Source organism: Eleutherodactylus coqui, chromosome 12 (assembly GCF_035609145.1).
Source record: "Eleutherodactylus coqui strain aEleCoq1 chromosome 12, aEleCoq1.hap1, whole genome shotgun sequence".
Taxonomy (NCBI): Eukaryota; Metazoa; Chordata; class Amphibia; order Anura; family Eleutherodactylidae; genus Eleutherodactylus; species Eleutherodactylus coqui.
In genome coordinates this window covers 30,666,527-30,682,734 of record NC_089848.1, presented here as the reverse complement: position 1 = coordinate 30,682,734, position 16,208 = coordinate 30,666,527, and positions in this window count along the sequence as shown.

Here is a 16,208-nt window from a genome sequence, read left to right as displayed (position 1 = left end):
CCTTTAAGTCAGACTTTCATCCAATGTCTTTGGGCACATTATGTGGTCTTTAGTTCTGGTTTAGTTTCAAGTTGACCAACAAGACTTTGATTATTATGTACAAAAAATGATCGGTTCCAAGAGTTATTCATAGTTGTATTTTCTTGAGGATTCTACTAGAGATGAGCGAGCACCAAAATTATCGCGATGCTCGAGGGTTCGTTTCGAGTAAGCCACAATAGCGGCAAGAGTGTCCCCCCCAACAACTTTTACTTCTGAAAAGCCCTCATTAGAATGCATACCTTAGCTAAGCACCACACTACCTCCAACAAAGCACAATCACTGCCTGCATGACACTCCGCTGCCACTTCTCCTGGGTAACATGCTGCCAACCCCCCCCCCCCCTCCCCCGCACGACGCAGTGTCCACAGCGCACACCAAAGTGTCCATGCGCAGCCTTCAGCTGCCCTCATGCCACACCACCCTCATGTCTATTTATAAGTGCATCTGCCATGAGGAGGAACCTCAGGCACACACTGCAGAGGGTTGGCACAGCTAGGCAGCGACCCTCTTTAAAAGGGGCGGGGCGATAGCCCACAATGCTGTACAGAAGCAATGAGAAATATAATCCTGTGCCACCGCCATCAGGAGCTGCACACGTGGGCATAGCAATGGGGAACCTATGTGCCACACACTATTCATTCTGTCAAGGTGTCTGCATGCCCCAGTCAGACCGTGGTTTTTTATAAATAGTCACAGGCAGGTACAACTCCGCAATGGGAATTCCGTGTGCACCCACAGCATGGGTGGCTCCCTGGAACCCACCGGCGGTACATAAATATATCCCATTGCAGTGCCCAGCACAGCTGAGGTAACGTCAGCTTTAATGCAGGTGGGCCAAAAATTAATTGGATTACACTGTAGGCGAGGGCCCCCAAAAATTGGTGTACCAACAGTACTAATGTACCTCAGAAAAATTGCCCATGCCCAACCAAGAGGGCAGGTGAAACCCATTAATCACTTTGGTTAATGTGGCTTAATTTGTAACTAGGCCTGGAGGCAGCCCAGTTAAAATAAAAATTGGTTCAGGTCGAAGTTTCAACGCTTTAATGAGCATTGAAACGTATAAAAATTGTTTAGAAAAATTATATGACTGAGCCTTGTGGGCCTAAGAAAAATTGCCCGTTCGGCGTGATTACGTGAGGTTTCAGGAGGAGCAGCAGGAGGAGGAGGATGAATATTATACACAGATTGATGAAGCAAAAATGTCCCCGTTTTTGATGGTGATAGAGAACGATGCTTCCATCCGCGGGTGCAGCCTACGTATTGCTTAGGTATCGCTGCTGTCCGCTGGTGGAGAAGAGAAGTCTGGGGAAATCCAGGCTTTGTTCATCTTGATGAGTGTAAGCCTGTCGGCACTGTCGCTTGACAGGCGGGTACGCTTATCTGTGATGATTCCCCCAGCCGCACTAAACACCCTCTCTGACAAGACGCTAGCCGCAGGACAAGCAAGCACCTCCAGGGCATACAGCGCGAGTTCAGGCCACGTGTCCAGCTTCGACACCCAGTAGTTGTAGGGGGCAGAGGCGTCACGGAGGACGGTCGTGCGATCAGCTACGTACTCCCTCACCATTCTTTTACAGTGCTCCCGCCGACTCAGCCTTGACTGGGGAACGGTGACACAGTCTTGCTGGGGAGCCAGAAAGCTGTCAAAGGCCTTAGAGAGTGTTCCCCTGCCTGTGCTGTACATGCTGCCTGATCTCCGCGCCTCCCCTGCTACCTGGCCCTTGGAACTGCGCCTTCGGCCACTAGCGCTGTCGGATGGGAATTTTACCATCAGCTTGTCCGCCAGGGTCCTGTGGTATAGCATCCCTCTCGAACCCCTTTCCTCTTCGGGTATCACAGTGGAAAGGTTCTCCTTATACCGTGGGTCGAGCAGTGTGTACACCCAGTAATCCGTAGTGGCCAGAATGCGTGTAACGCGAGGGTCATGAGAAAGGCATCCTAACATGAAGTCCGCCATGTGTGCCAGGGTACCTGTACGCAACACATGGCTGTCCTCACTAGGAAGATCACTTTCAGGATCCTCCTCCTCCTCCTCAGGCCTTACACGCTGAAAGGATGACAGGTAAGCAGCATGGGTACCCTCAGCAGTGGGCCAAGCTGTCTCTTCCCCCTCCTCCTCATCCTCCTCATGCTCCTCCTCCTCAACGCGCTGAGATATAGACAGGAGGGTGCTGTGACTATCCAGCGACATACTGTCTTCCCCCGGCTCCGTTTCCGAGCGCAAAGCGTCTGCCTTTATGCTTGGCAGGGAACTTCTCAAGAGGCATAGCAAAGGAATGGTGACGCTAATGATTGCAGCATCCCCGCTCACCATCTGGGTAGACTCCTCAAAGTTTCCAAGGACCTGGCAGATGTCTGCCAACCAGGCCCACTCTTCTGTAAAGAATTGAGAAGGCTGACTCCCACTGCACCGCCCATGTTGGAGTTGGTATTCCACTATAGCTCTACGCTGCTCATAGAGCCTGGCCAACATGTGGAGCGTAGAGTTCCATCGTGTGGGCACGTCGCACAGCAGTCGGTGCACTGGCAGATTAAACCGATGTTGCAGGGTGGCAGCGTCCGTGTGGGACTTGCGGAAATGTGCGCAGAGCCGGCGCACCTTTCCGAGCAGGTCTGACAAGCGTGGGTAGCTTTTCAGAAAGCGCTGAACCACCAAATTAAAGACGTGGACCAGGCATGGCACGTGCGTGAGGCTGCCAAGCTGCAGAGCCGCCACCAGGTTACGGCCGTTGTTACACACGACCATGCCCTGTTGGAGGCTGAGCGGCCCAAGCCAGCGGTCGGTCTGCTCTGTCAGACCCTGCAGCAGTTCGTGGGCCGTATGCCTCTTCTCTCCTAAGCTGAGTAGTTTCAGCACGGCCTGCTGATGCTTGCCCACCGCTGTGCTGCCACGCCGCGCGACACCGACTGCTGCCGACGTGCTGCTGCTGACACATCTTGATTGCGAGACAGAGGTTGCTGAGGAGGAGGAGGAGGGTGGTTTAGTGGAGGAAGCATACACCGCCGCAGATACCAGCACCGAGCTGGGGCCCGCAATTCTGGGGGTGGGTAGGACGTGAGCGGTCCCAGGCTCTGACTCTGTCCCAGCCTCCATTAAATTCACCCAATGTGCCGTCAGGGAGATATAGTGGCCCTGCCCGCCTGTGCTTGTCCACGTGTCTGTTGTTACGTGGACCTTGGCAGTAACCGCGTTGGTGAGGGCGCGTATAATGTTGCGGGAGACGTGGTCATGCAGGGCTGGGACGGCACATCGGGAAAAGTAGTGGCGACTGGGAACTGAGTAGCGCGGGGCGGCCGCCGCCATCATACCTTTGAAAGCCTCCGTTTCCACAACCCTATACGGCAGCATCTCTAGGCTGATAAATTTGGCTATGTGCACGTTAAATGCTTGAGCGTGCGGGTGCGTGGCGGCGTACTTGCGCTTGCGCTCCAACACTTGCGCTAGCGACGGCTGGACGGTGCGCTGAGAGACATTGGTGGATGGGGCCGAGGTCAGCGGAGTTGAGGGTGTGGGTGCAGGCCAGGAGACGGTAGTGCCTGTGTCCTGAGAGGGGCGTTGGATCTCAGTGGCAGGTTGGGGCACAGGGGGAGAGGCAGCGGTGCAAACCGGAGGCGGTGAACGGCCTTTGTCCCACCTTGTGGGGTGCTTGGCCATCATATGTCTGCGCATGCTGGTGGTGGTGGCTCCCCGGCTGATCTTGGCGCGACACAGGTTGCACACCACTGTTCGTCGGTCGTCTGCACTCTCAGTGAAAAACTGCCAGACCTTTGAGCACCTCGGCCTCTGCAGGGTGGCATGGCGCGAGGGGGCGCTTTGGGAAACAGTTGGTGGATTATTCGGTCTGGCCCTGCCTCTACCCCTGGCCACCGCACTGCCTCTTCCAACCTGCCCTGCTGCAGCCCTTGCCTCCCCCTCTGAAGACCTGTCCTCAGTAGGCGTAGCAAATCAGGTGGGGTCAGTCACCTCATCGTCCTGCTGCTCTTCCTCCGAATCCTCTGTGCGCTCCTCCCTCGGACTTACTGCCCTTACTACTACCTCACTGATAGACAACTGTGTCTCATCGTCATCGTCCTCCTCACCCACTGAAAGCTCTTGAGACAGTTGCCGGAAGTCCCCAGCCTCATCCCCCGGACCCCGGGAACTTTCCAAAGGTTGAGCATCGGTCACGATAAACTCCTCCAGTGGGAGAGGATTCGGAACCATTGCTGCCCATTCTGGGCAGGGGCCCGAGAACAGTTCCTGGGAGTCTGCCTGCTCCTCAGAATGTGTCATTGTAATGGAGTGAGGAGGCTGGGAGGAAGGAGGAGCAGCAGCCAGAGAATTCAGAGTTGCAGCAGTGGACGGCGCAGAAGTCTGGGTGGTCGATAGATTGCTGGATGCACTTTCTGCCATCCACGACAGGACCTGCTCACACTGCTCATTTTCTAATAAAGGTCTACCGCGTGAACCCATTAATTGCGAGATGAATGTGGGGACGCCAGAAACGTGCCTCTCTTCTAATCCCGCAGCAGTCGGCTGCGATACACCTGGATCAGGAGCTCGGCCTGTGCCCACACCCTGACTTGGGCCTCCGCATCCTCGGCCGCGTCCACGTCCTCTAGGCCTACCCCTACCCCTCAGCATGGTGTATTACCAGTAGTGCAGAAACAGAACGCTGTAATAAAATGTACCACTTATTGGCCTGTGGTTGGAGGCTGACTTCGCTTACGGAACGCACAGCAGAGCCAGGAAAGAATTTTGCGCAAGCCTGCTGTAACACTTAGCTGGCTGCGTATGAATTAGGACAACTACCCCCAGCAGAGACCCAGTACACAGAGGATGGTCACAGGCAGCCCAAATACATTTTTTTTCCCAAATGTTTTTGGAAAGGCCCAATGCCTATATACACTAAATATGTCTTCTGTCCCTGCCTCACCACTACTGGCCCTGGACAATGTAAAATTACTGCAGACTGTTTCACTGTGGACAGGAATACAGCGGTGATGTAACAGGCAACACAGAGCCAGGAAAGAATTTTGCGCAAGTCTGCTGTAACACTTAGCTGGCTGCGTATGAATTAGGACAACTACCCCCAGCAGAGACCCAGTACACTGAGGACGGTCACAGGCAGCCCAAATAGATTTTTTTTCCCAAATGTTTTTGGAAAGGCCCACTGCCTATATACACTAAATATGTCTTCTGTCCCTGCCTCACCACTACTGGCCCTGGACAATGTAAAATTACTGCAGGACGCAATGCTCTGCACGGCCGATATACAAAAAAAAAAAAAGTGCAACACTGCAAAAAGCAGCCTCCACACTACCGCACACGGTTAGATGTGGCCCTAAGAAGGACCGTTGGGGTTCTTGAAGCCTAAAATAACTCCTAACGCTCTCCCTATAGCAACTCCAGCAAGACAGCACTTTCCCTGAACTATGTCAGAATGCATCTGTGGCGAGCCGCGGGAGGGGCCGATTTATATACTCGGGTGACACCTGATCTCGCCAGCCACTCACTGCAGGGGGGTGGTATAGGGCTTGAACGTCGCAGGGGGAAGTTGTAATGCCTTCGCTGTCTTTCTATTGGCCAGAAAAGCGCGCTAATGTCTCAGAGATGAAAGTGAAAGTAACTCGAACATCGCGTGGTACTCGTTACGAGTAACGAGCATCTCGAACACGCTAATACTCGAACGAGTATCAAGCTCGGACGAGTACGTTCGCTCATCTGTAGATTCTACTGCTGCCATAGACTCATTTCAATAATTCCATGCTGTTGTTAATGCCTTTTCTAGTAAAATACCTTGCTGTTGTTCTGCACTAACATATCTTTAGGGGGAATTTGTCACCATGTTTTTAGTCCCTCTGAGAGCACCATAAGGTAGTGCATGTCATATTGATTGCTGTCATACGTCTGCTGTTTGGATTTGTGAAGTAATTTTGGAAAAACCTGCAATTTTTCAGGAGCGGTCATACAGAGAATTAGTCCTGCATATTTATGAGCTGCAGGCTGGCCACACCCACCCTCCCTTCAGCCAATGATTGGCAGTTCTCTCTCAATGCACAGTAATAGGCAGACACCTGTCAATCAGAGGCTGGAGGGCAGGGTGGGTGTAGCCAGCCTGCAGCTCATGAATATCCAGGACTACTTTAAGTAGTCCTCCATGCATGTGATGCTACTAATAAAATGGAAGCTTCTCCCAAACTACTACACTGATAAGTATAGCAGACATATCACTGTAATCAGTGTGGCTGTTACTAAAGATGCTGACAGTCTCTATAATTTGCAATAGTAGTTAAAGTTTTAATAAACACATACAGCTACGTAGACGTGCATTGATTCCAGATATATATGCACTAGTGCCAAGTCATATAGATTAGCGCAAAATTCACATTTATAGCAAAAATCAATAAACATATAAGCTCATATAAAGCCCAGTATATTGATGAGAGATGTGGATGGCCTAGATACTAAACATTATGTTAGTATAAGCCTGTTTTGAAAGATCCATTTGACACATCTAAAAAGTATACAGTTTGCATGGAGCTGCATACAAATGGCATATGTACCTAGCCGCATGGCTTCATACAGTAGTATTTCATAATTTAGAGCCAATTACGAGTACAAATAAAAGAGAGCTTTCCCAAAAACTGTCCAGAAATTTCACATATTGAGGTAGATCAGGTCCCTGGTTAAGTATATGACTCCTGCTTGGAGCTTCATAGGCCGCCTGCACACGAGCGTTCCGGATTCCACTAGCGGATTTTCACGCGCGTATGGTACCTAAATGTGCTTGCGGATAGGTGCGGATGCGTGAAAAATCACGCGCGGATATACGCGGATGTGTTGCGGAAAAAAACGCGCAGAAAAATCCGGAAGACACCCTTATTGTAAACCCAACCCCTAGAGAACTGCCCATTCCCTGGAAAACAGCTTAAAAACCAACACCCAGACTCCGTTTTGTCCCTCTTGCTTGTGCGAGCACCGTTAAATTATTCTGGCAACATGCTTTCACCCAGTGAGCAGATGTCTTTGTGGGCATGGTTGATCCATGTAACTTTTTTCGGACGTACTATAAAAATACTATATAAGTGTGGTAACGTAGTAATCGTACTGACCCATAGAATAAAAATATCGGGTCGTTTTTGTTGCACTTTGCGCGCTGCAGAAACAGGACGCACCGAAAGATGGTGGAAAGTCTTTTTTTTTCTCTCCGATTACAATTTTTAAAGGTTTTTCAGTAAATTATATGGTACAATAAATAGTGCCATTGCAAAATACAACTCGTCCCGCAAAAAAATAACAAGCCCTTATACAGCGACGTCGATGGATAAATAAAGGAACTACGATTTTTTAGGGAGTAGGGGGAAAAAAAGGAAAAAAGCAAAAAAGCTCAGTCACTAAGGGGTTAAAAGTGGGGATGGAAAAAAGCACAATAAAAACAAAAGTAAAACTGCTTGGCCACTAAGGGGTTAAAATGAAAAAAAAAGTACATTTGACGCAATAGCGAATAATACTCACGCAAGTTCTTCTGTTCTGCTTCTACTGCGTTCGTCCACGCATCCCCATAAACCTGCGCGGACAGTAGACGCCAGGATTGTTCCTTTCTGTTCTTGTCGAGGTATTCTGGGGAGTTACTGTCCCATAGGCTGGGGAAGTCCTGCATGATTGCCACAAGTTTCCCCATGTCGATCATTATGGCTTGTGGCAGGCTGGTGTCTGCTGGCTGCTCTCTGGTAGATGAGGGGACTGAAAGGACAGATCTGCAGTTGAAATGTGCCTGTGAAGCTCTGTGCTGTGTGTTGGGACGCCTCCTACCATGCCTACTTCCTGTAGTCACAGCAACCAGTGACTCCATCCGCAGCTGCACTGCGGATGTACTGCGTGAAAAAACGCACCCATTCACTTGTATTGGAGGCTTCACGCGCATGATCCGACCAAAATTAGAACAGGTCGCAGATTTTTTCACGCGCGTGAAAAAACGCGATACACATCCGTCCGTCTGGGGACAACTGCGGATCCTCATAGGAGTATATTGGCTGCGGTCTGGGGCGGATTATGTCCCTAAAATCACGCGCTTGAAATTCTGCTCGTGTGCAGGCACCCATACAGCTTCCCAAAAAGTTGGGACACTATGTAAAATGTAAAGAAAAAAAGAAGTCAATGATATTTAAACCTCTTTTAACCAAATTTCATTCACAGTGGAACATAGAAAACATATCAGAGGGGGAAGGGAGGCAGTTTTTAATTTTATTTTTAAAAATTAACTAATTAAGAAATTGATGGCAGCAACACATCTGACAAAAGTTTGGCAGGGCCACCTCTACCATGGTGTAGCGTCTCCTCTTCTCTTTACAACAGTCTGTAAATGTCTGGGAAATGAGGAAACCAACTCTTGGAGTTTTGGGAGAGAACGTTGTCCCATTCTTGTCTGATGTAGGATTCTAGCTGCTCAGCGGTCTGTGGGCGACTTTGCCAGATCTTTTGTTTTATTATGTGGCAAATGTCTTCTATTAGTAAAAGGTACGGACTGCAGGCGGCCGATTCAGCCCCCGGATTCTTCTTCTGGGAATCAATGCTGTTGTGATGGATGCTATATGTGGTTTAGCATTGTCTTGCTGAATTATGCAAGGCCTTCTTTAAAAGAACCTCTATATTCTACTTAGCATTGACAGCGCCTTTCAAGATGTGTAAGCTGCCCATGCTATAGGCACTAATCCAACGCCATACCATCAGGGATGGAGGATCCTGAACTGTGCGCTGATACACTGGATTGTTCCACTACTCTTGAGTCTGCAGGACATGTTGTCCCTGATTTTCAAAAAGAATTTCAAATTTTGATTCACTGACCACAGAACAGTTTCCCATTTTGCCTCAGTCTATTTTAAATGAGCTTTGGCCCACAGAAGACGCTGGTGTTTCTGGACTGTGTTGAGATTACCTTTTTCTTTGAATGATACAGCTGTGACTTGCATTTGTGGATCGCACGGTGACGTTCACATACTCTGAATATTCACATACTCTCTGGAATATTCCTGAGCCCATGCAGGGATTTGCATGTGACTTAGTGGAAAATTGACCCTCCAGCTGTTTCTTATTACTACTACATACTTTTCCATTTTTTTTATATGTGTCGCTGCCATCAATTTTGAAATAAGTAAATTTTGTAAAAAAGGAGGGGAAAAATGTCTCCCTTTAACCGTCTGAATTGTGTTCTATTGTGAATAAAATATGTTTATATGAGATTAATGCTATTAAATATGTACTTGTGATTTTCACACATAGTCTTGCCAAATGCAGGTTTTGCCTATAAGTCAATGGGTTAAAAATGTGAACCTTCACAGCCCAACTATGGGTATAGGCTAATAAAAAGGTTCTAGGGCTATCCTGTCAGTGTAGGCAGAGCTAAAAGCATAGATACAGATATCCAATCAGCATCCTATTTGTGGATATGATCATTAAAATAACAAGAGTAGTTATTCATATTGGGACTGTGGTATGGTATTGTATGATCGTACAGTGACCATCTAGAGGTAGATATCAGACAGGCAAGTCTGCAGACCATATAGTTCATGGCAATACAGGTAAATCCAGCAGCTCACAAGTGATCTCTTCTCTGATTGTAATGTTCCCTTTTCTTTTCTTCTTAATCTGGCCCAGACCACTATGATTGCCTCTGCTGATGACTGCTGTTCTTACTGCCAAGACACATTGGGCCCTTCGATTCTACAGCCATTGCCAGCTTTTATAGCTACACAAATACATTTAAATACAGGCCACAGATAAACTTACTGTACTTTAAGTACTCTGAGAGCATGTAGAGAACAGGAAGCCCAGCAAGTGTCTGTTTTTTGATAAAGTATTTTAAGTGGGTTCTACATTTTAGGCAGTTTCTGCCATTGTGGCTTAATCAAACCCATTAAATCTTGTGACCATGTCACTGACAACTTTTGATTATTACTTATACTAGGCTTAAAGTGGAAGTCCCCATGTCTACAAGACAGCTGAAATTCCTATTTTGTGTAGTGGGCATTACTGTGTAATTCTCAGGTAAAATGTTTGTCATTACCAAATAAGACAGGTTCTAATTCCAAAATCTTCCCAATGCCACCCTCTTTTTCACACAAACTGCTCACCTATACAATCCTTTTTTTTAAATAGACTCTGTTCACTCTCTTTCCCTCACACACTGCTCCCCATGGCTTTTTCCTACAGACTGCTCCATTCTTAGTCCCATCATTACCATAGAGTGGCTTTACACAGGACACCTATTGTCTGAATAGTCGCTCCAAATAATCACAAAAGCATAAGACCAGTTGTGTGCCTGCTTTTATACAGAGAAATTGTTGTTCACTTGTCGAAATTTGCAATTGCTTCTCGCACAGGCATGTATTTGATATTTCCACTACTCCCCAACACATATTGGCCTATTACTCCCCACTTCTACATGAGCCAACCTAAACAACCAATGACTGTGAACTAGCCAAACCAAATAACCAATCACCAAGAATCAGCCAACTCAAATAACCAATCACCGGGAATGAGTAAATCCAAACAACCAATGAGGTGTGCATTTGGGGAGTAATATAGATATATGCTCCCCATCGCACACTCATTGATGGGTAAGTCCACTGAATGCACAAAAATATATGCAAGCAGTTTTTGAGTGAACACTTGCTGCTGTAGGTTGCCACAGCACTGAGTGTTATGTCAAAGGCCAAACAAGCAAGAGACCAAAGCAGCGAGTGTATCGCCAAAGACCAAAACCAGTCTGAGACCGTAGCAGCGAGTGTATCGCCAAAGACCAAAACCAGTCTGAGACCGTAGCAGCGAGTGTATCGCCAAAGTCCAAAACCAGTCTGAGACCGTAGCAGCGAGTGTATCGCCAAAGACCAAAAAAAGGTCTGAGACCGTAGCAGCGAGTGTATCGCCAAAGACCAAAACCAGTCTGAGACCGTAGCAGCGAGTGTATCGCCAAAGACCAAAACCAGTCTGAGCCCATAGCAGCAAATGTTCTTTTGAAGACCAGCAGGGATTGTTCATTCTAGATCACTTGTATTTATGTGTTTTCGGGAACCAAAAAGCGTTATGTGGGAGGGCAAAATCTTCAAGAACAGGCGGGAGCCAGTGAGTGTTCAGTAGAAGCTACACGGCAAACAAGTGTGCACCTCCTTGTAAAGTTGTTGGCTAGTCGTTAAAAGACAACAATTACCTGTTCACACCTGACAATAATTAATCAACAGCAGATATTTTTAGGTGAGTTGAAATTAAGTGACTAATGAATAAATTCTCACCCATCAGCCGGTTGATAATCATGTTGACACGGAACAACTGCTGATTGTCCTGTGTAAAACCACTCTTAGGCCTCTGTCACACGGGCGTTGTGAGTTTCGGCCACCAGCATCACAGCCGAAAATTGCATGAATGGGAGGAGGCTGTGACCAAGTCGTAGCAAAATCTCCCGTTTTTTGCCGGTTCCCACGGCCGAGCTGCGGCGTATATACAGCACAACCGGGGGGAGATACCTTAGTGCTGCTAAAGTCTCTCCCCCTCTCCCTGCCCGTTGATAGCATCAATAGAAGCCTCCATAGAAGCCTATAGGAGCTGCTGGCAATGGGAGGGGTAATAATAATGATAATCTTTATTTGTATAGCGCCAACTTATTCCGCAGCACTTAGGGAGGGGTGGGGACTTTAGCAGCACCTGCCATGCTGAATTGCCTCTCCCTCCCCAGACTCTGAGAGCTACTGGGGAGGAGAGGGACTTAAGCTACCTTTTCCGGCAGCTCCCATAGGAGTCTATGGGAATGGCCAGTGTATTTTGGCAAACGATAGGACAAGTTCTATCTTTTCTGGCCGTATGTAAAAGCAACTCAACGGAATGCGCACCGTACATGCTATCTTTTCCAGACAGTTGCTTTTACGCACCAGGAAATCGCCGATCTGAACAAATGCGTTGGTATTTTCAGCCAGCTTGTGAAAGAGGCCTGAGACCGCAGCGAGCCGCAACCTCAAATCCCCGTACTCTATGGTGCCTGGAGGCAGGACGTTTGTCATGAGACTGTGATGCCACCAAAGGTCCTGTTCTTCTTCTAGTTGTGGATTTACCATGATGTGCATAATACCACTGAAGAACGCTGTGTTTTTGATGCAATTTACTTAGAATCATAGCAAAAACAAAACTACTGTGCACAAATTGCAGGAAATTCACAAATGTTTTGGCTCAATGTTGCACATATTGGGGTAAGAGCACATAATGCAACAATTCCAGGACACATGTGGCCTCTTCTCAGAGAGCCCTGACATACCCTAGGAGCTAAAAAAATGGGGTAACGCCCTTCCACCCCCTGACTTCATAAAACTAGTGAGATTAACCAGAACAAGTTGCTTAGAGAATGTCCTTCCGTAATCTTCAGTGCTCGGCCGGCTTATTGGAGGTTCTGCAATTAAGATCCAATCCAGCAGATATTAGTCCTCTCTTTACTCTCCATGTAAACCTCGGTTGTAATATTATCCGTGTATTTTGGGCAGTCGCATATTAATAAAAAACTGTTTAGTTTGAGGCATGGAAGTCATTATTAGCCGCATCCAGCAACATCTGTGAGCGATCATGCCAATCAACATATAAATAATTTCAGAATAATCTGAAAGAAAAGTGTATTCATTAAATCGAAAGCCCAACTGGAAACAGATCTGTTTATGGTTAGAATACTGAATTAGTCAATTGGCAATTCTAACAGAACCAGAAGGAATGCACTTTTTTTAATAAAAAAAATAAATCAAGTCATTGCGCTTTTACTTCTGTTTTGACAAAATGTAACAGTTTGTGTGATCTTTCTGTACTCTGTGATGCTTCCAGCTAGAGTTACACAGCGCACAACAATACCAATGGAATCACATTGTAATTAGAGACTGTAGAAGAAATGTAGGAAGTTCGGCCAGGGTCTCCTTTCACGTCCAAAGCCCCTCATCATCAGGAGGATCTACTGCATTCAGATGTTGGCCGGGGAAACCAATGATATAACTGAGGAATTCTTTAGCATTTATTATATTGAACGGGTTAAAGGACTGCAGAGAAGACATGCGCTATGCAGAGGGTAGCTGACAGTGGGGCAATCACATGGTGGGGCCCCAGATTCCCATGCAAACTCCATACTCTATGCATGCCGATGTAGTGGGTTCCCACGGGATGGAAATGCCGCTGGAATCTCGTTGCTTGGCCGCAACAAAAAGCCGCAAAAGCTTCAAAACCTGTGGCATTTTGCTGCGGATTTTAGAGCAGTTCGGCCGCCGGCATTCTGTTGTGCCTTTCTCTCTCCATAGAGAGTAGTGAGGCCGCAATGGAAAAAAAAAAAGTGTCATGCTGCGGCTGTCAATTCTGCGTGCATCGCCAGTTCTTCCCGGGTTTGCCGTGACGGTTTGGCCGCCTCATGTGGACTAGATTTTTGCAAAATCCGTTCACATGGTTGGTTAATCGCAGGATTAGGATCCACAGACGGATTTGGTACATATAAGGGATATACAAGCAATAAGACTGTGTCGGCAAGAAAAGAAAGACTCTCATTGTCTCTCGCAGGAGCACTTTAATGATTTTCTTGTTTTTTTACTCAGTCCTACTTCAAATTACATAAACTTTGTCCAGGATGCCCAACCTGCACCCCGGGGGGCCATATATGGCGATGATGCCATTCTCTGCAGCCTCTAAACAACATAGAAGTTGTAGTCCGTGTGTGGTTGCTCATATGTTCTGTAGATACCCAACTCAGGCCAGTGCTAGTGGTGCAGTGTGCAGCCATCTCTGGGGCCCCTACAGATCAGAGTCGGGTCTCTTGACCCCTGTGTGGCACTCTATAAGTAACGTATAAGTGCATGTGGCTCTCTGCACTGCAGATCATTGCCACAATATCTGTAATGGAGAGAAGTGCATGCATGTCTGGTCTCAGCCTCTCTGTAGTGCTGAATGGGACCCTCATTTTCCCTATAGGGGGGAGTCCTTGAAGTAGAAGCTGCATGTTATTTGTATACACCTTATACACCATTTGGTATGCTAGAAATGTCTCAGATAGGAATATAGCATTAACCCCTTCAGGACGCTGACCCTTTTTTTCCATTTTAGCGTTTTACTCTCCATTTTTTCAAAATCACAACTCTTTTATTTCTCCATCAATGTTGCTGTATGAGGGCTTGTTTTTTTGCGGGAGAAGTAGTATTTTCAATGGCACTATTTAATGCGCCATATAATGTACTGAAAACCTTTTTTAAAAAGTGTAGTTTCTATTGGTACCATTTTGGATTACATATGACTTTCTGATCACTTTTTATTACATTTTTTCTTGGAGACAGGGTGACCAAAAAAGCGCAATTCTGGCCTTGTGTATTTTTTTTTCTGATGATGTTCACCGTATGGGGTAAACAATGTGTTACTTTGATAGATTGGACTTTTATGGACACAACGATACCAATCATGTTTTTTGTTTTTTTTATTATAAGTATGGCAGAGGTTTTTTTTTTTTACTTTTATTACCCTTTATTTTAATTCAAAAAATAATAAACGTTTTTAAAACTAATTTTTACATTTTTTTTCCATAGGGAAAAAGGACTGCGAGGATTTGATCGATCCTGTAGTAAGATATAATGTCCTGGCGTGGCAATCTTTCAAGCCATGACACACGCATGGCTTGATAGGCAATCTGCCATGGCAGCCCTGAAGGATTTCATTGCGGGAGGCCGTTTGGAACCCTCGAACATCGATCAGAGCATCAGAATTAGAATCAGCGGCATTTAAAGAGTTAACAGCTCTAAGTGCAGCTGTTGCAATGGGGTGTCCTAATCCCCCTCCATAGAAACCCCAAACCTCCAGGAAGTAAATATACATTAAAGGGATAAGCTTTATTGCGGCTCTGGAGAGTAAATCATCCCAACAGTGTGGCCCTCAGACCAGAAACGGTTGCGCCCCCCCCCCCCCCGATCTATCACATGCCGTCCCACAGAATGCATAATGGGTAGAAATAACAGTTGATCTTTCTAGAATCAATATTACTCTTTCTTAACGATTTACCGTTTAGTTAATTGACCTTCTAAACATTAGAAAAAAAATCATCTTGATATTAGAAAAGAAGAAATATTTCTGAAGAGTGAAGTAGCCGAGCGTCAAAACTTCTGGATCCAAACTTGTCCGGACAGATTGAATTTGCTGCTGTTAATGTAATAAGCGATCCCTACTGTGACATTATTCCTTTTAAGTAAGTTGAAGCAAACCTTAAACAAGACGCTATAGTGTAAACCAGAACAAATAAGTCCTTCATACAATGAATGAATGGGCAAGCTGTCCTCCTCCTTGGTGAGGCGCAGGACTCTCAGCAGCCTGTGTGTGCCGGGGCGCAGACTTCTGATTGCTCTTATTAGTGATGTGAATAAACATGACCCAGGTTTTGTTAAATTAGGGTTCTTCTAGTTCGTGCAAGGGTTATGTCAACTTCAAGGTGCTCCGGTGATCACTGCATAAACATTGGAGGGTCACAGCAGTAGAACCTTCACCACAAAAGCTTGGGTGTCAAAAGAAATGACTACAGCAAGTACATTCATATATCGAAAAGTCAACGCAAAGCAGAATTTGAGCATCCTAGTCCGCAGAAAGCCGCATTATACTTTGGGAGACGAAACCTAACTTCCTAATATGGAGTAGAACTGGGATGTGCACTGAACGCGCTTCTATAAATGTACTATTATTATTCATAATCCACACCCGGACCGGGTGATAACGAGGAATCATATTATTATTAGCATCAAGAAATGTAATAATTACAGGGTAGGACATCTGAATATTTGTATTGATAGAATTTTCTATTATGAATTGATATATCCTAGGTCACATATGTCAAACTCAAGGCTGAATCTGGCCCGCCATGTCATTCTGTGTGGCTCGCGATGAGGTCCGGACACAGAAGGACCAGCTCTCCACTTTCCCTGGAGAATGCAGCCAGCGCAGGGAGCGGGTGCCATCTTGGATTGGGAGTTCCGCCATGCACCATCGCACCGCACTGTTCAGTAGCTCACAGGTGGCGGCATAGCTCTGCCAACCGTACCCAGCACCTTAGCCTCCCGTCAAGGTAGGAAGCTCTGTGCTATAAAGGTGTAAGGGAAGAAACCCCATTATAGAGAGAGATAGATAGATAGATAGATAGATA